Genomic DNA, 23,934 nt, shown 5'->3' with positions numbered 1-23,934 from the left:
GAAATATTACAAGCCTCAAGTAATAAAATGTCGCCAGCTGGTATTTTTTGTGATCTTCCCAAGGCGATTGATGGTGTAGGTTATGTTACACACCTAGAAAAATTTAAGTTTTCTGGAATTGATGACTTTCGAACAACTAATCTGAATTATATTTAAGAAACAGAATGCAAATATTTCTTCTGAATAATTCAGACAATGTTTAGAAGGTAAAAAATTTTAGTGGCTGAGGAGAAATCACAAAGGGAGTCCCATAGGGTTCAATTTTTGTTCCATTCCTGTTCCTTACAGTGTATGAATGACGTTCCACCTAATAATCAACATCCAGATCCCCTACTTTTTGAAGATGATACATATGTTATAATAAACCCCATTAGAGAGAACGTAACAGAAGATATGGTTAAGGCTGTTTTTTAAAAAAAATTATTAAGTGTTTCTCTGAAAATGGATTCTTCCTGAATTTTGAGGAAACACACTATAATCAGATGTGTACAAGAAAAACGCCATATCAACATCTGGTGAACACATGAGGGGGAATCAGTAAACAGGACAGAATGATCAAAATTTTTGATTATTCATATCGAAGTGGAAGAACCATGTTAACAAGGTTCTCAAATAATTGCGTTCAGATACTTTGACTCGTAGTGTAAGTGCTTGTCTTGGAAACAAACAGATAAATTTCGGGAGATATTTTGTGTATTTCCACTCAATAACATCTTATGGAATAATTTTCTTAGGTGACTCATTACTTATAATGATAGTACTGATTGGGCAAAAGCGAACAGTGCAATAAAAGGTCTGCCACGCAGCAAAGCAAGTCACAAATCTAGCCTCAAATCATTCCTTCTGAACTACTATTTCTATTCTATGGACGAATTTCTATTTAAGAACTGGTAGCATGTACATATAATAGAAAAAGAACTAGTTTTAAGTGTAGTGGGACGAGAAGAACAAAATGATAATATGTTCATTAATGTTAACACTAATCATTTAGATATATCGTGTAAATTGACTCATTCCACGTCACTTCGATTAAAAAGAATCGTTTGAATGAGCTGTGGTAAACGTAACTAGCTAACTAACTTCTTAGTCTCATTCCTAAATACACAAACCAAAAAAAATTTGCGTCACCACAGTACACAGAACTCCTGAAGATAGACGTTGACTGTCGATGTTGTATCACAGATACAATCACTCTATCTGTTCAGAGATGTCACTAAACCTGCCTAAAGATATAAACAACCATGCATGAGCAGCGCCTATTAGATGGAGGGGGTCCGACAGTCGATACGTTCCAGTCACTCGACCAGGAAGCAGGTACACGGCTCGTGTTGTTTGTAGTCCAACCATGCCTAGACGGTCAATACCGCTGTTCGATCGCGTTCGCATTTTTACTTTGTCCCAGGAAAGGCTCTCAACAAGGGAAGTGTCCAGGAGTCTCGGAGTGAACCAAAGTGATGTTGTTCGGACACAGAGGAGATATAGAGAGACAGAAACTGTCGATGACATGCCTCGCTCAGGCCGCCCAAGGACTAGTATTCCAGTGGATGACCACTACCTTCGGATTACGGCTCAGAGGAACCCTGACAGCAACGCCACCATGTTGAATACCGCTTTTCGTGCAGCCACAGAACGTCGTGATGCGACTCAAACTGTGCGCAATACGCTGCACGAGGCGCAATTTCACTCCCGATGTCCATGGCGGGGTCCATCTTTGCAACAACGACAGCATGCGGCGCTGTACAGATGGGCTCCACGACATGCCGAATGGACCGCTCAGGGCTGGCATCATATTCTCTTCAGCGACGAATGTTGTATATACCTTCAACCAGACAATCGTCGTAGAGGTGTTTCGAAGCAACCCGGTCAGGCTGATCGCCTTAGACAGACTGGCGCCGGCCGCGGTGGTCTCGCGGTTCTAGGCGTGCAGTCCGGAACCGCGCGACTGCTACGGTCGCAGGTTCGAATCCTGCCTCGGGCATGGATGTGTGTGATGTCCTTAGGTTAGTTAGGTTTAAGTAGTTCTAAGTTCTAGGGGACTGATGACCACCGCTGTTAAGACCCATAGTGCTCAGAGCCAGTCAGCCACACTGTCCAGCGAGTTCAGCAAGGTGGAGGTTCCCTGATGTTTTGGGGTGGCATTATGTGGGGCCAACTTACGCCGCTGGTCGTCGTGCAAGGTGCCGTAACGGCTGTACGATACGTGAATGCTATCCTCCGACCGATAGTGCTACCATATCGGCAGCATGTTGGCGAAGCATGCGTCTTCATGGGCAACATTTCGCGTTCCTATCGTGCACGTCTTGTGAATGACTTCCGTCAGGACAACGACATCGCTCGACGAGAGTGGCCACCATGTTCTCCAGACATGAACCCTATAGAAAATTATAGAAAATACCTGAGATGTATTGGAAAGGACTGTTCATGGACGACGTGACCCGATCGCCGTTTAGGAGTAGGAGAGTCTGGACCCACAGTGCCTTGATGAACTTGTGGATAGTGTGCCACGACGAATTCAGGCATGCATCAGTGCAAAAGGGAGTGCTACTGGGTATTAGTGGTACCGATGTGTACAGCAATCTCGGACAACACCTCTGAAGGTCTCGCTGTATGGTGGTACAACGTGCAATGCGTGGTTTTCATGAACAATAAAAAGGTCGGAAATGATGTTTACGTTGATCTCTATCCCATTTTTCTGTACAGGTTCCGGAACTCTCGGACGCGAGGTGATGCAAAACTTTTTTTGATGTATGTATTTACACGAAGTAACATGCTCAGGATGTTTATTTCTAATCATACTCTGCACCGTTCTTTCTTTCTCTTAGGAATTCTCTCAGATTTGTCGTTTGAGGAAGCAGCGATTCGTTACTCCAAGTTGAAATGTTACACATGTCTTTCTGCAACTTCTTACGATCCTACAGCGACGCAACATTCCTGTACTAAATAGTTTCGTCAGTGAACAACCTTGTAGTGCTATAAAAGAAACTGAGAGCCTTTTGCGCGAGCTATCGGGCTTGCTTCAGGCTGCAGAACACGGTATGTGCTGGTATTCGTGGATCGCTTTCGCGCTGCTGACCGACCCATCGGTTTTCACGTGGCACGCTGCGCTGTCGATGCATCACTACAACACGTAATTGTGACCGATCACCGACCGCGCTACACCGGAAAGCTATCTCCCAACACTGCAGCGCTGATTAGAGCAGCGCGTGTTTCGGGAAAATTGATATTGTGGCTTAATAGGCAACGCTCGTTGTACGTATGACCTGACGCCGAGTGACCTTTCCAAACACGAGTTCTGCAGGGCCGAAGAAGGGGCAGGAACTGCAGCTCGTTAACGGTTGGTCTAATGCAGATGGATTGTACAGGATGACTCGGGTAATCTGGTTCACCTGAAACACCTTCGGAAATGATATTTGCCTTGTATTACCGTGTAAAAACATCGACGCTAGCAGAAATCCCGTCTCACAACAGGACCATATGATATGCAGGATGGGCCGCCGAATTGTTACTATTTTTCACCTAACTTTGACATATTACTTTCCATTGTATGACGTAACATACCGAATGGTGTGGCAGACAACACATTATTTATTTTTCTTTCAATCATTAATCATACAAAATGTATGGTATTGTCCTATAAATCTTCGTGCACTAATTATTTCATCTCTACGTAACTATAACACTTAAGATTCCCTAAAATCTTAACGACATATATAGTATTTGTCTGCCCCTACAATTTTTCTGTCTACCCCTCTTTCCAGTGCCAAATCAATTGTTTGTAGTACTCGTATGAGCAGGTGCCCTAATTTATCACTTGTTCTTGAAAAATCTTTCAAACATAGTTATTCTTTTCTGGCCTGGTCTTTCTAGTAGCCCTCTTCTTCCTGTTCTTGCTCCTTACTTAATATAAGTACTGTACCATAAGGTTTTAACCGCTGCAAGTTTCTTCTCTTCCTCGCCTGCCATACAATGCCATGACAAGACATATACAGCGTGATTATAATTAAAGTTAAACTTTCAAACCACTGTAGAAATAACACCACTGTTCAGAATGACGTCAAATTGCACGGAATATTATCGAAGAAGGGGGAAAACGTATGGCAGAAGAAAAATAAATAGTTAAAAAATGTAGCAATAGATGGCGCTGTAAGCTTCATAATTTAATAGTGGTCGACTACAAATGACAACTGAATCACATAACAGCGCCTAAGGTGTACATTTGACGTTAAACAAACTGTACTCTACAGTGTACATGGGTGTACAGATGTGATACTGTTAGTCACGTAAGCCCATCCGTCACGGCAAGGTCATATCACATCAGATGGGAAGAAACGGTTTTTAATCGCCTCGACACCAAAAACCACATACAAAGCATAGATCACATGGGTTTTTAATTGACCTGAGGCCAAAAGCCGCATAAGAAGCATCAATCAAAATGAAATCGGATTACAAAATTGTTAAGGCTTTCGTGGCCACTTGTTGACAAACTGCCTATTGGCTTCTGTCTCGGGTTCTTCGGCCGACGTTCATCTAATGATTTTACTGACGTTTCGCCAGCACGAGTGGCTCGCATTGTCCAAACTTCACCCTCTATTGCCGGTGGTGAACTGAAGCCGAGCTCGCGGCCGCAGACTATATGTACCTGGCGCTCCAACGTCCGAGGGCTTCTCCGCGGTCATTTCCGGTGCGGTTCTCCTCTTGCTACCTGCGACGGTCGTTCGCTGCAGTACGGGAAACCAGGATCCGTTTACCTAAAAGCTTTCCTCTTCCTTGTTGAAACTGTTCGCTTGTTTTTGTATTTCTACAGCTTCTCTGAACAAGCGCGTGTGATAGTGCTTCTCTGCAGCCAGAACTTCCGTGTCGGCGAATTTTATTACGTGGTCGGTCTCATTCAGTGCGTGCTCTGCCACGGCCGATCCCTCCACCTTCCCCAGTCAGTAAAATCATTAGATGAACGTCGGCCGAAGAACCCGAGACAGAAGAAAATAGGAAGTTTGCCGAAATCGGATTTTTAATTTACGTGTGACTTGCGCAAAACATGTTCAATATGCTATCCAACATTTTCTGCAATAAGTTGAAATCGAGAAACAGCATGTTTCACAACTCATCGAAGTGTTTCCGGGATCGCGCTCAGAATGCGTTTCGCAATGAGTGCCTTCAATGCAGCTAAGTTTGCAATCGGAACACTATCTTTCAGATAGCCCCACAGCCAGAAGCGACACGGACTAAGACCAGGTGATCGGGAGGGCCATGTGTAGGTGGGGGGTTTGGTTGTTTGGGGGAAGAGACCAAACAGCGAGGTCATCGGTCTCATCGGATTAGGTAAGGATGGCTGTGCCCTTTCAAACGAAACATCCCGCCATTTGCCTGGAGCGATTAAGGGAAATCATGGAAAACCTAAATCAGGATGGCCGGACGCGGGATTGAACCGTCGCAGAATGTAGGGAAATGCCGGCTGATAATTGTAGCATTTCAGAAATGGCGTTTCAGCAGCTGCTTAACTGCGTTTGCAACGTGTGGAGGTGCTGCCCCATCTTGCATGAAAGTGATCCCATCCACGCTATTGAAGAGGTGGAATGACGTGGTTGCGCAAAAGACACTCATAGCGCCTACCAGGTAACAGGACCGGAAGCACCTGTCACTTCGAAAAAACATGCCCCTATGATAAATGAGCCGTAAACCCTCACCACACAGTGACGTTTCCGGAATGAAGTGTACCGGTTGATCTGCGTGTGGACTTTCCGTTGTCCATATTCGACAGTTCTGTCGGATGGAAGTGGGCTTCGTCTGTCCACAAAATCTTCCACAGTCAATCATTGTCCACTTATATGCGAGCAAGAAATTCCTAAACAAAGGCCTCTCTTGCTGTTCGGTCAACAGGAAGCAACTCGTGCACATGTGTAATTTTGAGTGGATAGCAAAGAAGGATGTTTCGTAGGATTTTACGCACCGTGCTCACGGGCATGTCCAATGTTCGGGGAATTCTCCGTGCACTGCACGTTTGCACACCACCACTCGTCTCCTCCTACATTGCTATGGCCACTGCTTCCACTGACGGCGAGTCAGTTCGTTTCGTCCCTCTACCAGGTTGCACACTATCTTTTCGAATTTCAGAATCATTTTCTCCAGACCCACGGCAGTCATCAGACCAAAGCCTTTTTTTCTAACTCTTCAGTGTCCGGAACTTCTGCAGAGCGACGTGTGTACAGTCATTATTCTTTAATACAGCTCTACAAGCAGAGCGTGATCCTGCATTGAGAACGATCGGTTCTGGGCACTTCAGTCCGGAACGGCGCTGCTGCTACGGTCGCAGGTTCGAATCCTGCCTCGAGCATTGATGTGTGTGATGTCCTTAGGTTAGTTAGGTTTACGTAGTTCTAAGTCTAGGGGACTGATGACCTCAGATGTTAAGTCCCATAGTACTTAAAGCCATTTGAACCATTTTGCATTGAGAAAGTCATGGCGAACGTCGCAGACGCGAAAGGAGAAAAAGCCGTGTATGCGGCGAGTTTGTACCAACTTCAGTGGGTCGTGCGCGTGACAGGTGGTTTCTTTTATGTATTCTGATACATACAGTGCCATCTATTGATCAGTTTCCACACAATTTTTTTTTTCTTCTGCCATATGTTTTCACCCTTCTCCGATAATATTCTGTTGCAAGTTGACGTCTTTCAGACCAGTGGTGTTATTACTACAGCGTTTGGGAAGTTTAATTGTAATCACTCGGTATTTTTACTTCTTCCTCAGTTCTCATTTGAATGTTCAACAGGCTAGTAGGTCTCATCTTCACATCGCCCAATGTACATTATGTCCTTTGCCCATGCCTTTCCTTACGGTTGGGTTGATGTCGTCATCCAGTGTTTCCTGTAGTAATTATTTTATCTCTGTATAACTATAATGCTCGACAGTCCCTTTAGTCCGAATGACATCTTCTAGTATCTGTCAACCCCTGAAATTTTTCAGTATGCTGTTCTTGCCAAGAAAATACTTAACCGCTGTTAGATGCCCTAAGTAGTACCATTTTCCTTTGACACTCCAGTCGCCCATGTAATTTTCTAGGCGGCTACGTAGCACTACAAATCAAACGCCTCCACTTTTTTCCATTCGATATTTCGTGTGGTCCACGTTTTCATTACATACAACTATGAGGCCTAGACATACATTTTTTAGAACTTTGTGAGGCAAAGACCTCAGATAGCAAATAAAAGTTTTACTCATGCAGAGATGATCAAAATTCTTTGCATATAAATGAAGAGATTTGCCCCTGAACCTAGTGCTCCTAATAATACTTTAAAGAAAAGGAAATTATCCAGAAGAGTATTACCTGTCCTCTGACCGTCAAGTGAAACACACATGTTTTGCTTGCTTTGTTGCTGTCTTCCCTTGCGGGCAGTTCACGTGACTACGGGATGTGACACAATTGGTCGGACTCCAGGGAAGCGACGCCACATCATTGTGGACCGGACGGTAGCAGTGAAGCGATCAGCGGCAGATGATGTTTGAGTATTCGCAAAAACATAACGAAGTCAACATTTGGGAAAGAATATCGAGGGTGTAAGAAAGACTTGACTATTGCAACTGAGATAACGAATCAGTTATATCTGACCAAGTTTCGTACATGGATAATAAAAAATACACTTGTGAATGCTGTATTAGTTTTATATACTGACTGTTCGTACCGACAAACAAAGTGAGGAATGATAATTTACGGATGAAAACTAATAGTTGTGGTTTCTTGTTGTTTCGTTTATTCATTATTCCTACAAAACATCATCACACTAGAAGCGGCGCTCTCAACAAAGCCCCGCCACCATATTTATGATAAAACAAGCGCAGTGTCGCCATGATCGGGAAACAATCTCCTCAGGTGCAGAAGACGGATCACGACACATTTTTATACCAGATTGTAGGAATCAGTGCTCAGATATAAATATTGCGTGTTTCAGACACTTTCATTCTGATTAGAAGAGGCAAATTTAAACTGCTGTGTGAATAACAGTAAAACCGAAAATTATAGTGGTCATAAACGATTATGGAGAGTTGTATGACAGAGTGCACACTCTATTTGTAAGATGCTACATCTGTTCTGTACTTGTATGTGGTTCTAAAAGATCCCCATGAAATACGACAATAGCAAGTGGCCTTTGAAATATGGATTTATCGCAGAATGCATAAAATATCTTGGACAGCAAGAGTAGTTGACACCAAAGTATTGCGACGAACAGACAAACAGCGACAAATCTTAGTAACGCTCAAAATAAGAGTACTGCTTATATGGCACATATCTTACAGAATACCAAACATCTGCTTCTACAGTTGATAATAGAAGAGAAAATTGAGGGTAAAAGAAGAAAACGGCGAAAACTGTGAAGAAGATAACATAAAACAGTGGATAGGATTATCAAGTGCAGATCATTTATTATATACTGCACTTCATACAATAAATATTCCAAGTTCAGTCGTCAATATCTACACTCCTGGAAATGGAAAAAAGAACACATTGACACCAGTGTGTCAGACCCACCATACTTGCTCCGGACACTGCGAGAGGGCTGTACAAGCAATGATCACACGCACGGCACAGCGGACACACCAGGAACCGCGGTGTTGGCCGTCGAATGGCGCTAGCTGCGCAGCATTTGTGCACCGCCGCCGTCAGTGTCAGCCAGTTTGCCGTGGCATACGGAGCTCCATCGCAGTCTTTAACACTGGTAGCATGCCGCGACAGCGTGGACGTGAACCGTATGTGTAGTTGACGGACTTTGAGCGAGGGCGTATAGTGGGCATGCGGGAGGCCGGGTGGACGTACCGCCGAATTGCTCAACACGTGGGGCGTGAGGTCTCCACAGTACATCGATGTTGTCGCCAGTGGTCGGCGGAAGGTGCACGTGCCCGTCGACCTGGGACCGGACCGCAGCGACGCACGGATGCACGCCAAGACCGTAGGATCCTACGCAGTGCCGTAGGGGACCGCACCGCCACTTCCCAGCAAATTAGGGACACTGTTGCTCCTGGGGTATCGGCGAGGACCATTCGCAACCGTCTCCATGAAGCTGGGCTACGGTCCCGCACACCGTTAGGCCGTCTTCCGCTCACGCCCCAACATCGTGCAGCCCGCCTCCAGTGGTGTCGCGACAGGCGTGAATGGAGGGACGAATGGAGACGTGTCGTCTTCAGCGATGAGAGTCGCTTCTGCCTTGGTGCCAATGATGGTCGTATGCGTGTTTGGCGCCGTGCAGGTGAGCGCCACAATCAGGACTGCATACGACCGAGGCACACAGGGCCAACACCCGGCATCATCCTACACTGGCCGTACACCACTGGTGATCGTCGAGGGGACACTGAATGGTGCACGGTACATCCAAACCGTCATCGAACCCATCGTTCTACCATTCCTAGACCGGCAAGGGAACTTGCTGTTTCAACAGGACAATGCACGTCCGCATGTATTCCGTGCCACCCAACGTGCTCTAGAAGGTGTAAGTCAACTACCCTGGTCAGCAAGATCTCCGGAGCTGTCCCCCATTGAGCATGTTTGGGACTGGATGAAGCGTCGTCTCACGCGGTCTGCACGTCAAGCACGAACGCTGGTCCAACTGAGGCGCCAGGTGGAAATGGCATGGCAAGCCGTTCCACAGGACTACATCCGGCATCTCTACGATCGTCTCCATGGGAGAATAGCAGCCTGCATTGCTGCGAAAGGTGGATATACACTGTACTAGTGCCGACATTGTGCATGCTCTGTTGCCTGTGTATATGTGCCTGTGGTTCTGTCAGTGTGATCATGTGATGTATCTGACCCCAGGAATGTGTCAATAAAGTTTCCCCTTCCTGGGACAATGAATTCACGGTGTTCTTATTTCAATTTCCAGGAGTGTATTAATGCTTATGTAGAAGCAGACGAAGAATCTGCGATGCTGCAGTGCCGGTGTTATTTTGAATTAAACTGCGAAATTGCTTTAAGAATGTAAGCGCGACAAAGGAAATTTGCATCGCAATTCAGAATAACACCAGCACTGCAACATCGCAGATTCTTCTTCTTGTACTTCTGCCTCTTCCTATCCATTAATGGATGTTGGCCTCTACGCGATCCATCTTTATTACAAGCGGGAAATCAGTGCTTGAATCCCGGCCAGGCACAAAAATTTTTACCTTCGTCATTCCAGTCTACAGCTGATGATTGTCCATATTCATAATATATTTAATGCATTTAATTACGGCTCTTGGCGCCGCAGTGCCTGTTTCTTTGGACATGCATGCGTATCCAAAGGAACACTACATCGTAATTCAGAAAGAAACCACAGGTGCTGCAATATCGTATTTATCCGCCGACAGTGGTCAAGCGATTTTCAAGAACAGGATTATACACGATGGATGTACGAGTTTTGGTTGTAGACGCATGGTTGACGGCATATGGAAGTTTGCGTGCGTCCGTGAGTCGCACACGGATTGCCAAATGGTAAGGCGACCGCTCGCTATAAGGAGGAAATCCGTTTTCGAGACCCGTTCCAACACAAATTTTCATACTTCTCATTCCATTCTACAGTTGATGGTCGTCCATATTCGTAACTGCGAATACATTTAATGCAGAGGAATGTGTCCCTCAAAAAGGAAGGTAACTGAAAAAGAAATGATATTAATTATGAATAATAATAAATGGAAAATGTGTCTAATGAGATAGAAGAAGAAACAGGAGTCGATTTAGAGGATCCGCTATTATAATCTGATATTAAAAGCAACGCTTTGGAGGACTTAAGATCAAATAAGGCAGAAGGGATAGATAACATTCCATCAGAAGTTCTAAAATTATTGGGGAAATTGGAAACGAAACGACTATTCTCGTTGGTGTATAGAATGTATGAGTTCGGCTACATGCCGTCTGACTTTCGAAAAAAATGTCATCCACACAATTCCGAAGACTACGAGAACTGACAAGTGCGAGAATTATCCCACCATCAGCTTAACAGCTCATACATTCAAATTGCTGACAGTGATAATGTACAGAAGAATGGAAAAGAAAATTGAGGATGTGCTAGATGACGATCGGTTTGAGTTTAGAAAAGGCACCAGAGAGCCAATTCTGACGTTGCGAATGATAAAGGAAGCAAGACTAAAGAAAAATCAAGACACATTCATAGGATTTGTCGTTCTGGAAAAAGCGTTCGACAATATAAATGGTGCAAGATTTTCGAAATTCTGAAAAAAGTAGGGATAAGCTATAGGGAGAGACGGGTAATATACAATACGTACAAGAGCCAATGGGGAATAATCAGAGTGGACGACCAAGAACGAAGTGCTGAGATTAAAAAGGTCGCATGACAGAGATGTAGACTTTCGCCACTACTGTTCAATCTGTACATCGAAGAAGCAATGATGGAAAACGGTGTTAGTTCCAGGCGAAACAATAATTTTATTGGGGCAATTCGTCCCTTTGGGGCATCATCAGAAAAATTTAATACACTACAAAAGTTGCATTCGTGAGATTTTGAAGTACATTAAAAATTTCTGATAATGGCAGGGAAGGGCGAAATGCGTCAACAAAAGTATTGTTTACCTTCAAACTATTAACATTTTTCTTGTGAAAGAATATCTGCGGTTGCTGTACCAGTTGCACCATGATGTGGAAAGAATTGCACATTTTCACTGTTCATGCAGTCAAACTGCAGCTTGAAGCATGACTATTTAATTCATTACTTCTTCGCTGTTAACTGAATCCGCAACAAATTTTTCACACAGTACTTACGTGTATTACTGAATATACCTGGGAAATAGTATCATTATACGATACATAGTTTAGGAGATATGATGTCAGAGGCACTGCGATGAGTGAACGAATAGCCGCTGCTTACAATGGAGTGCAAATGACACAGATTGTGTGCGTTCAGTGTTTCACAATGAGAGCACTTAGGTACATCCCACAAACTGTTAGGATAACGTGAAGCCTTTCCTAGAACCCTTGTCGGTAGCATGCTTAAAATCAAATATGTAACACATTAACACTGGCATGTTGTTGTTGTTGTGGTCTTCAGTCCTGAGACTGGTTTGATGCAGCTCTCCATGCTACTCTATCCTGTGCAAGCTTCTTCATCTCCCAGTACTTACTGCAACCTACATCCTTCTGAATCTGCTTAGTGTATCCATCTCTTGGTCTCCCTCTACGATTTTTACCCTCCACGCTGCCCTCCAATACTAAATTTGTGATCCCTTGATGCCTTAGAATATGTCCTACCAACGGGTTCCTTCTTCTTGTCAAGTTGCGCCACAAACCCCTCTTCTCCCCAATTCTATTCAATAACTCCTCATTAGTTACGTGATCTACCCATCTAATCTTCAGCATTCTTCTGTAGCACCACATTTCGAAAGCTTCTATTCTCTTCTTGTCCAAACTATTTATCGTCCATGTTTCACTTCCATACATGGCTACACTCCATACAAATACTTTCAGAAACGGCTTCCTGGCACTTAAATCTATACTCGATGTTAACAAATTTCTCTTCTTCAGAAACGCTTTCCTTGCCATTGCCAGTCTACATTTTATATCCTCTCTACTTCCACCATCATCAGTTATTTTGCTCCCCAAATAGCAAAACTCATTTACTACTTTAAGCCTCTCATTTTAGCTTTGTTGACGTTCATCTTATATCCTCCTTTCAAGACACTGTCCATTCCGTTCACCTGCTCTTACAGGTCCTTTGCTGTCTCTGACAGAATTACAATGTCATCGGTGAACCTCAAAGTTTTTATTTTTTCTCCATGGATTTTAATTCCTACTCCGTGTTTTTCTTTTGTTTGCTTTACTGCTTGCTCAATATACAGATTGAATAACATCGGGGAGAGGCTACTCCTATAACTGCCATCTGGTTTCTGTACAAATTGTAAATAGCCTTTCGCTCCCTGTATTTTACCCCTGACACCTTTAGAATTTGAAAGAGAGTATTCCAGTGAACATTATCAAAAGCTTTCTCCAAGTCTAAAAATGCTACAAACGTAGGTTTGCCTTTCCTTAATCTTTCTTCTAAGATAAGTCGTAAGGTCAGTATTGCCTCACGTGTTCCAATATTTCTACGGAATCCAAACTGATCGTGCCCAAGGTCGGCTTCTATCAGTTTTTCCATTCGTCTGTTCAGAATTCTCGATACTATATTGCAGCCGTGACTTATTAAACTGATAGTTCGGTAATTTTCACGTCTGTCAACACCTCCTTTCATCTAAACATAAGCCTTATTAGAGACAAAGTTAGTGAACTGCCCATATTTGTAAAATAAGCAGACATTGGAAGCCGTTTTTTAAATGGGAGTTCGATTCTCCGAAGAGTCAAGAGTTTAATGGTATTACTAGAAACAGTGAAACGACCGAACTGTAATGGCAGCCGCACTGTACACCTTTGTGCTGCAGCCGTTGATATTCAGATTGTTTCCATTTGACAGTCTTTGCTGGGCTGTGCCACAGTCTATCTCCCAGAGAAGAAGCTGAGGCAGCAGGACTTGTCCATTCCCACAGCCGCCGCGGCTACGACGTCAGCGGGTGTCGGTGCGGCCACAGTGCGACGCCGGGCCTCGGAAACGGAGGCGGAAGTCGTCAGTCAGCGCCGGCCACGACCTGGCGGAAGCGATCGCGCCTAATTGCCGGACACGCGTGCCACAGCCGCACGCTGGACATCGATCTGACGCCGGCTCGCTTGCGCCGTAACTCACTGCGCCGTCGTCCCGAATGGCCGGTGCCGCGCGGATCACACGCACTCCGCTCTTGATTTTCGGTCTGTCATCACCTCAACATCAATGAAGACAGTTTACAAACAGATGTTTGCCTTCTCTCATAAATGCCCCAGTAACAGTCTTTCGAAGAACAGGTTCTACATCATTGTCTAAACTCTACTCCACAGGCTAATATGTGACGTGAGGCGGGTGTTAATTGACTTTTACAGCCAACATCATACACTACTGGCCATTAAAATTGCTACACCAATAAAAAATGCAGATGATCAACGGGTATTAATTGGACAAATATGTTATACTAGAACTGACATATGATTACATTTCACGCAGTTTGGGTGCGTAGATCCTGAGAAATCAGTACCCAGAACAACCACCTCTGGCCGTAATAACGGCCTTGATACGCCTGAGCATTCAGTCAAACAGAGCCTGGATGGCGTGTACAGGTACAGCTGCCCATGCAGCTTCAACACGATACCACAGTTCATCAAGTCTACTGACTGGCGTATTGTGACGAGCCAGTTGCTCGGCCACCATTGGTCAGACGTTTTCAATTCGTGAGAGATCTGGAGAATGTGCTGGCCAGGGCAGCAGTCGAACATTTTCTGTATCCAGAAAGGCCCGTACAGGACCTGCAACATGCGGTCGTGCATTATCCTGCTGAAATGTAGGGTTTCGCAGGGATCGAATGAGGGGCAGAGCCACGGGTCGTAACACGTCTGAAATGTAGTTTCCACTGTTCAAAGTGCCACCAATGTGAACAAGAGGTGACCGAGACGTGTAACCAATGGCACTCCATACCATCACGCCGGGTGATACGCCAGTATGGCGATGACGAATACACGCTTCCAACGTGCATTCACCGCGATGTCGCCAAACACGGATCCGACCATCACGATGCTGTAAACGGAACCTGGATTCCTCCGAAAAAATACGCCGGCCGAAGAGGCCGTGCGGTTAAAAGGCGCTGCAGTCTGGAACCGCAAGACCGCTACGGTCTCAGGTTCGAATCCTGCCTCGGGCATGGATGTTTGTGATGTCCTTAGGTTAGTTAGGTTTAACTAGTTCTAAGTTCTAGGGGACTAATGACCTCAGCAGTTGTGTCCCATAGTGCTCAGAGCCATTTTGAACCTCCGAAAAAATGACGTTTTGCCATTCGTGCACCCAGGTTCGTCGTTGAGTACAACATCGCAGGCGCTCCGGTCTGTGATTCAGCGTCAAGGCTAACCGCAGCCATGGTCTCCGAGCTGATAGTCCATGCTGCTGCAAAGTCGTCGAACTGTTCGTGCAGATGGTTGTTGTCTTGCAAACGTCTCCACCTGTAGACTCAGGGATCGAGACGTGGCCGCACGATCCGTTACAACCATGCGGATAAGATGCCTGTCATCTCGACTGCTAGTGATACGAGGTCATTGGGATCCAGCACGGCGTTCCGTATTGCCCTCTTGAACCTACCCATAAATCTCGACCAACGCCAGCAGCAATGTAGCGATACCATAAACCGCAATCGCGATAGGCCACAATCCCACCTTTATCAAAGTCGGAAACGTGATGGTACGCATTTCTCCTCCTTACACGATGCATCACAACAACGTTTCACCAGGCAACGCCTGTCAGCTGCAGATTGTGTATGAGAAATCAGTTGGAAACTTTCGTCATGTCAGCACGTTGTAGGTGTCGCCACCGGCGCCAGACTTGTGTGAATGCTCTGAAAAGCTAATCATTTGCATATCACAGCATCTTCTTCCTGTCAGTTAAATTTCGAGTCTGTAGCACGTCATCTTCGTGGTGTGGTAATTTTAATGGTCAGCAGTGTACCTACATTATTACTAATTTTTAAAAGCCCCCAAAGCGAAGTACATGAGGCTGAGTCACTCAATCTATAGAGGGTGAACATTAATAAAACCGACGAACTGCAGGGACGGATTCGTCACTGGAAATGGAGGAAAAACGGCCCTATGAACATGTGTCCAGAAATGCATCATTGCCGCAGTAGATGGCGCTGACAAATGACGGGTCCTCTCTCCATGTGACATGTGTTCCTTGTGTGTTGCAAACTATGTGATCGACGCAGTGTACTGTAAGCAGCGGAATGGTCCAGTATTCACGTAAGAAACAAGCTGAGATGGTGTTGCTGTACAGCCTAGCAAATGGAAATGGTCAAGAGGCAGCACAGCTATACCAAAATAAGTACTCTTACAGACACCAAACGCATCGCAAATTTCAAGCCCTTTTTGAGCATTTGTGTAATCATAGGTGCTTACAGAGAGACGAACATGCAGGGAGGTGGTACACTACCTGTACACCAGATTTGGAGGACTATTTTCAAGCCCTTTTTGGGCATTTGTGTAATCAATAGGTCCTTACAGAGAGATGAACATGCAGGGAGGTGGTAGACTGCATGTACACCAGATTTGAAGGAATAGTCTCTGCAGTACATTGAGATGAACCCTGGTACAAGCTCCAGGCCAGTGGCCTATCAACATGGTGTAAGCCAAAGTACGATTATGTGTAGAGTTCATGACAACTGCTACAATCCCTATCACCTACAGTCCCATGATGGCGACTCTGAACATGCGTCGTGACATGGATGCGTTTCAGCTCTGTATTGTGTTCCAGGGCAATTTCCGGACACATGTTCATAGGACCTTTTTTCCTTCATTTCCAGTCAGTCTGTCGGTTTTACTGATGTTCACCCTGTATACTGGGTGATTCACAGTTCATGTTACACACTTGTGGAGCTTATAGAGGGAACTTAGTAGGTGTAGTTTTACATAGGAACCCAAGTCCGCAAACGTCATCCAACGATGCTACAGAGCGTCGAAGTTATAGGAGCCGGGCACCTGTAGATTTATGTGTGTACAGCGTGATTCCGTGATGATGTAAAAACTTTCTAGTATGGTGGAGGAGAATAAATGTATCAATTGGAGGTAGGGGTTCCTGGTTCAGCAACGCGCGAGTCGAAAGTTACACGCGAAAACCATTGCGGTACATCTGACAGTGGAATACGTGTACCGCTAGTATTGTTGCTAAGAATGTAGGGTATGGAACTTTCCGTGGTGGTATTATCGACCAAAAGAAGAAAAAAATGTCGAGTGAACGTTGGCGCTATAATGCATATCTGAGGAGCTGTGATCACTCGTGTATCTTCACTAGTGTGAATCACATCTCCTCTATTGAAGAAGTGCTCACACGTATTAAGGTATGTATTTTAGAGTCCATGTTAACTGGACGTTTATTCCTCCGTACTATCACCTCTGAAACTTGCCTATCCTACAGTCGTACCCACAACGGTGCCGGTGCATGTATTCCACTTCAGAGATATCAGAATGGTTTTCACTCATAACATTCAACTCGTTCGTTTCAGGTCGAGGCCCCACCTCAAATTAATGCATTTATCCTTCCTCACCATCCCTGAAAGTTTGTAACATCATCACAGAATCGCCGTTTATACACGAATGCTTACAGGTGCCGGCGCCTTTAGCTTTGGTGCCCTGTAGCTTCGTCGAATGACTTTTCCGGACATGGGTTCTCATGTAAAACGTGATCTACTAAGCCCCCTCTTAAACCTCTACGATGTGTGTAACATGAATTTTGAAGCATCCTGTATATGAAATGACGCGTGATTGTTGATGATGATGACGTTTGTTTTGTGGGGCGCTCAACTGCCCGAACAAAGTCCCAATTTTTACACAGGCCAATTCTTTTGCCCAGTCCAATCTAGCCACAGTCACAAATGACGACCATGAAATGACGAGGACAACAAAAGCACCCAGTGCCCAGGCAGAGAAAAATCCCCAACTTGGCCGAGAATCGAACCCGGGACCCGGAGGTAGCAACACAGACCATGAGCTGTGGACCGAGTGATTGTTGGTCACCCTATATGTCTACACGAATCTCTCTGTGACTTTGCTGGATATAATCTGTGGAAAAGTATCTGGATATCTCTGTATAAATGCGAAACTGACCACTAGATGACACGTCAAGTGGAACTGCAGACATGAAGGGAAGTGGGAAGCATTGTCAGTAGAGAAGGAATGACGTCATAATGGGTCCGTCAGCAGAGCTTAGTGACTTCGAACGTGGACTAGCCACTGCATGTCTTCTGAGTAACATTTCAACCCTTCTGAAGCTACCCAAGTGTTCTGTTTGTGCTGTGATTGCAAAGGGGAAATACGAAGGAAAAACTGCAGCTAAGCAAAGACCAGGAACATGTGATGGACTGACCAACTGGGACCATCACAATTGTGGAGGGCAGCTGTAAGGAATAGTAAGAAGTTGGTGGAGGGCATCACTTGTGACTTCCAGAATGCTACCAGCAGTCACGTTAGTACAATGTACAGTGACAAGAATGGGTTACCGTGGAAGAACAGCTTCTCGTCAGCACACATTTCTGTAGTCAGTGTTAAGTGACGCTTGATATGGTATAAAGAGTGGCGCCACAGGACAGTGATTTGTAGTGATGAAACTCACTGTAACCTGCGGCAATCCGATGGAAGGGTTTGAGTTTGGCGAGTGCCTGCAGAGCGTTGTCTGCTATCACATGTAGAGCCAATAGGGAAGTACAGAGGCGGCGGTGTTACGGTATGAGATGTTTTTCGTGGATAGATCGAGGTTCCATAATGCTGCTTAAGAAAACGCTAAATTCAGAAGAATATGACCTCACTTTACGGCATTGTGTACTAGTACAGTAGAGGATCAACTCGGTAACGATGAATGTATCAACATAACAATGCACCCTATCATAAAGCAGCACCTGTAAGGGAATGGTTTGTGGACAATAACATTCCTGAAATGGGCTGGTCTGCCCAAAGTCCCAACCTGAACCTGTGGAACACCTTTTGGATAGTTTAGAACATGACGCCGCTGTAGACACCAGCGCTCAACATCAGTGCCTTATCTGATTTCATATCTTGTGCCAGAATGGGCTGTAATTCCTCCACAAACATTCAGACATCTCATTGAAAGTGTTCCCGTCACAAAGGCGAAGGCAAGTAAAATCTCACCACACAGTGATGCAAAATACACTCCTTGTAGCTCTTACCACTCGAGCTGCCCGGGTATCTCGGTAACGCTTCCGTGCTTATTAAACTAACTGGTGACGAAACGTTCTACCCTTCTTTGTATTCTCTCTATTTCCCTTACTCATTGTAGAGGGTAATGTACCCTGAGACCACGCAGGGTAGCCGCACAGTTTGAGGCGTCTCGCAATGGTTCGTGCGGCTCCCCTGTCGGAGGTTCGAGTCCATGTTCGGGCATAGGTGTGTGTGTTGTACTTGGTGTAAGTTGGATTAAGTAGTGTGTAAGCTTAGAGACCGATGACCTCAGCAGTTTGGTGACATAGGAACTTACCACCACAGCTCCACAGTACCCTGTGTGACGAGATATATTCAAGTATAAGCTACTTCCTTTGTGGGTGGAGGACACTTCATTTCTTCCAATGGATCTTACTCTGACGCCTGCCTTTCCTTCAATTTCACTGCGCAACGCCGTCAAAAGATCACTTTTTCGAAACGTCCAAACTGTTTCCCATTGCTATGTAAAAGTTTGAAATTCGGCTCTGAGGTGCCTACACCCTTCCCCTGTAATGGTGCAAGGACTTGGCACCCTGTGACGTCAACCTCGGGCCAGTGGACGCTTCAAACCGCAAAGTGTCGACATACGTGGGAAAGAAACCAGAGCTGAGAAGCTCGTGTGAACTGCAGAGCGGGTTAGTGCTACATCGACATTAAATGTCACCACAGTTCTTCCCTATGCCACCGTTAACTTGTGACACGATGTGAAGGTCTCCATCCACTGTCATCAAAATTTCACCCCTACTTTTGACGCCCTTGCGATAGAGTTCATAACCGTAGCACTCAGCTGTCAAATCGTACGGTTTGCATGTGGATGGCCGAGGAAAACGTTTCAGCCATGCAGCGGTGATACCGCTTCTTTCCTTGAGCGCTGATCCTCATGCATTATGCGGTCAGAACCGACAATTTTCATAGTGATGAGCAACAGGAGAACGTTCTTGACAACATTTGACACTGCTGACATTCCCAGAGGATCCATCGCTTCTCTAAGGACATCGTGCTCACCCACTGAATGTTATCGCACACCTTTAGGGGGCAGTACAACCACAATTTTTGCGTTGGTGTACAGGACGGAACCACTATGAACCATGCAAAATCATTCCACGATATTTGAATGTGATCAAATCAGTAAAGGATACTTATGCTTTTCCACCCATCCCATTTTGTGCCCTCTTGTGGCTTGATTACAGGTGGGTGCGGCATTGACAAAAGCATGAATAAAACGGCAAAAGGTCTCTCTAAGACCGCCCCCACCTACAGTTCGTCAACACCCTCAGTGGCACCTGCCCAACTTTGCTGAGCTCGGCCGGCCGCGGTGGTCTCGCGGTTAAGGCGCTCAGTCCGGAACCGTGCGACTGTTACGGTCGCAGGTTCGAATCCTGCCTCGGGCATGGATGTGTGTGATGCCCTTAGGTTAGTTAGGTTTAAGTAGTTCTAAGTTCTAGGGGACTGATGACCACAGATGTTAAGTCCCTGTAACCTCCCCACCGAAATTTCGAAAGACAGAAATAATAAATGAATGGTAGCCAGAGCCAAGTGTAGCCTCCCACAAAAATTTTGAAAGACGGAAATATAATAAATGAGAGCCAAGCGTAACCTCCCTAGCAATGAATTCTACTGACAATGACAATAAAAATGTGAAAATCGCAATCTGACCCAGGTGTAAGCTCTCACAAAAATAATGAAAGATAATTCAATGCTAATGAAACTTCTGTGACAATGAAAACTCAGTTAGACCGAAATGTCAGTCTTTGGCCCTGTGCAAAAATCAGAATTAATTTCTTACCTCAGTATAACTGCATGTCAAAGTTCTGCTCTTATTGTTGGCCGCGGCTTGGAGGAAATGCATTGCAAGTATTATTTTTTTTAAATTTAACTGAAACTTTTCTTTAAAGGAAATGGAATGAGATCGTTCGTTCAATTAAATGGTCCTTTTATTAAAATTTGCTTTGAAATCAAAATTATTATTGGGACACTTGTTGAAAATTAATTACAATAAATAAACTTTACATTATCTGATGTGCGCAATGCAGCTTGGTTACCTTAATTAACAATATACCTCATTCAGCATCTTGACCAGAGAGCCATGTCGACGCCTGCGACTGCGTCCCGCTCGCGACCGTACTCGACTACAAGTGCTAACAGACTGCCATTCGCAACTGAACTGCGCTACTGCTACCGACAGACTACATCACACAACTGCACTGGGCTGCTACTACCGACAGACTACTGCTCGCAACTCTCGCACGGTCAAGCGCAGACTAGGAACGACAAATAGCTCTCTGGTCAGAGACTCTGCAATGCCTCGCCATCGCCGCCACACAACATACGTGTTTCATCCCATAGTGCTCAGAGCCCTTTGAACCATTTTTGCTGAGCTCTTTAAAAATATACCTGTACATAGAGAAACTGCGACGACAGCTCCAGGTGCCTGCAGGCAGGCAACTCTGCTGCTCTAGCGCCTTCCAGCAGCCATGAGGCATCGGAGGGGTGTCGAGAAGTACCCTGCCTGGAAGCACCTTCGTCTCTATCACACTTTGTGTCTGTGTAGATACATTGCTAATGTGCTCAATAAAACAGTCGAGTGACACTGAGGCTGTTCCTGAACTGGGTGGTCTTAGAGTGATCCGTCGTCATTTTATTCATGTTCTGGCGTAAGCTGGCGCCAGCACACCAGGCGGCAAAGAGGTTCCAAGAGAACTGATAGAGGCCAAAGACAGACTGGCAAGAAATGTTCCGACAACGCCCTCTCGGCCGCCAGTATTTAGATCGCCGCCGCGGACAAGAGGGCCCCTATCAACTCCAGGGAGTCATCCAGTGAGTCAACGAGTCGAGTCATCAGTCGCGACCCAGTGGGAATCTCAGTAGCAGTTAACTCTGCCTTTAGTAGAGTCAGTCAGTACCTAGCGACCAGAGTAGAGTACATAGTGGAATTTGTACTTCACTGGCAGTTCGACTAATGTGGGCTATTACGGAGAGCTTGCATCACAATATCTGGTCTATTTTGAGTTAAGTAGCTTTCTTATTCTTATTAATAAAGAACCCAGTTAATATATGTCTGCAGTTTGTGTTACAGAAAGAGGATACTGGCCACCAGACAACATCCTCTCGTTGCTTCCCATGGTACAAATCTACAGCGACGACGAGACGACACAAAAATTCACGAATGCGTCATCCCGCAAGACGGTGTGGAATAGGAGAGCTGGAAAAGCAAAGCACCCTTTACTGCTTTGTAACGCATTCAAATTTCGTCCGATGATTTTTTTAGCGGTCCCTAGTATTTCCATAAAGTGCACCACAGCAAAAACCGCGGTTGCGCTGCAATCCTTTTAAGTGCAATCACATTCAGTGGTGTTGTTGGCGCACGATGTTCTTAGAGAAGAGTTCGATCGTCAGCAGTGTCAAAGGTGATCAGGAATGTCGTCCTGTTGCTCATTACTCAGAAAATTGTCGTTTTCGACCGCAAAATGTGTGGGTCTCAGCTCCCCAAGGGAAGGGGTGATTTCATTGAAGCCGCTTATGTCACCCCCTAAGTCCTTCTCGTGTCGATTCCGAGCTGTGGCATATAAGAAGTATATTCTTCAGCAACCCATAAGAATCTTTTGTACCGGCCGAAGTGGCCGTGCGGTTCTAGGCGCTGCAGTTTGGAACCGCGAGACAGCTACGGTCGCAGGTTCGATTCCTGCCTCGGGCATGGATGTGTGTGATGTCCTTAGGTTAGTTAGGTTTAACTAGTTCTAAGTTCTAGGGGACTAATGACCTCAGAACTTGAGTCCCATAGTGATCAGAGCCATTTGAACCATTTTTGAATCTTTTGTGGGCAGCAACCCCGCAATATCAGATTTTTTTTTTTTTTTTTTTTTTTTTTTTTTTTTTTTTTTTTTTTTTTGTGGCAAACTTGGCGAATAGCTGGTGCCGTAAGTTGTCCAGAGTATGGGAACTACTGACACCACCACTAGACAGTGCGATAATAAACTGTATTCCAGGTGTTATTATTTCTTAACGGGTAGCGTCTGATTTCCAGAACGTGCAGAGTGCTGAATTTAGGTGTTCATACTTCTTAGTAAAGTTGCCAAACCTCATTTGTCCTTGACTAAAAAAGGCGGAAGTTGTATCAGATCCATTAACGGCGTGAGTAAGCAGCATTATGTTTATCGTCGAACTTATAATATGCAATACAAAACAACGTGTCGTCTGCACTTCATCTTCCTAGCTTTAGAAAAAATGTGTGTGCGATGCTTTGTCCTACGTTATTTGTGAGCACAAGAAGGTCAACGTCTTCCGCAATTATGACCACACTTCCAAAAATTGTCGGTTCTTGAAACGGCAGAAATTACAGCCATAACATCAGCATCTTCTTGTGTCTGGTGCACCTCAGTACTACGTTCCCGAAATTCCTTTTTAAAAAGTGTGATCAAACGATACTTCTTTTGTTCGTTGTACAGAAAGTTCTCCTGAGTGACTTGGTTTACTATCTCTGATTCAACCACTACTTCATCCGAAGAATGCTTTCTAGATCTACGACTACTCTCAGCGCTATTTGTGCTACATTTCTCTCCCTGACATGGGTACCCATCACACACACATCAGCAAACTGAGATGCAAAATGACGTTGCAGGTAAGAAACACAACTTTGGGCTATCGATGTGATGAAATATTTCGACGCCAAGTCACTTTGTGTATAAAGCATCCTCCATCAACAGCAAAAAATTCTTCGCTGCCATTGACTTCACACTCTTCACCGGAACGACAGCGTTGTGGGAATAAGATTTTGCTCTTTTTCACTTACCTTCCTCTGAGGACACAGACATTAGATAAGGAGCAAGTTCATACTTCAGAAATTATTTTTTCTTCATTTCGTTTCATTAAAGAAATCCTTTGGAAAAAGAGTTGAAGGATCAACAGGAGAACCTTAGTGCTCCCAGCATTTATAATACTGGCCCAGGAAAGGAGAGTCACAACTTTATCTTTTATATGAAAATTTACATCCTGGAAATTGTCATCAACTTTTTTTTTTTTTACACTTTCCCCCCGCTTCGTGACACATATGACAATCAAAATTCTCCGTCCCCACAACATCGCTACTGTCAGGAATTATAAAATCAGTTTCAGGGAACGGAAGATGCACTGAAAAGCATCAAACAATTTAC

This window comes from Schistocerca piceifrons, chromosome 5, assembly GCF_021461385.2.
Source record: "Schistocerca piceifrons isolate TAMUIC-IGC-003096 chromosome 5, iqSchPice1.1, whole genome shotgun sequence".
In the NCBI taxonomy this organism is placed as follows: Eukaryota; Metazoa; Arthropoda; class Insecta; order Orthoptera; family Acrididae; genus Schistocerca; species Schistocerca piceifrons.
Note: the sequence above shows the minus strand (reverse complement) of the source record.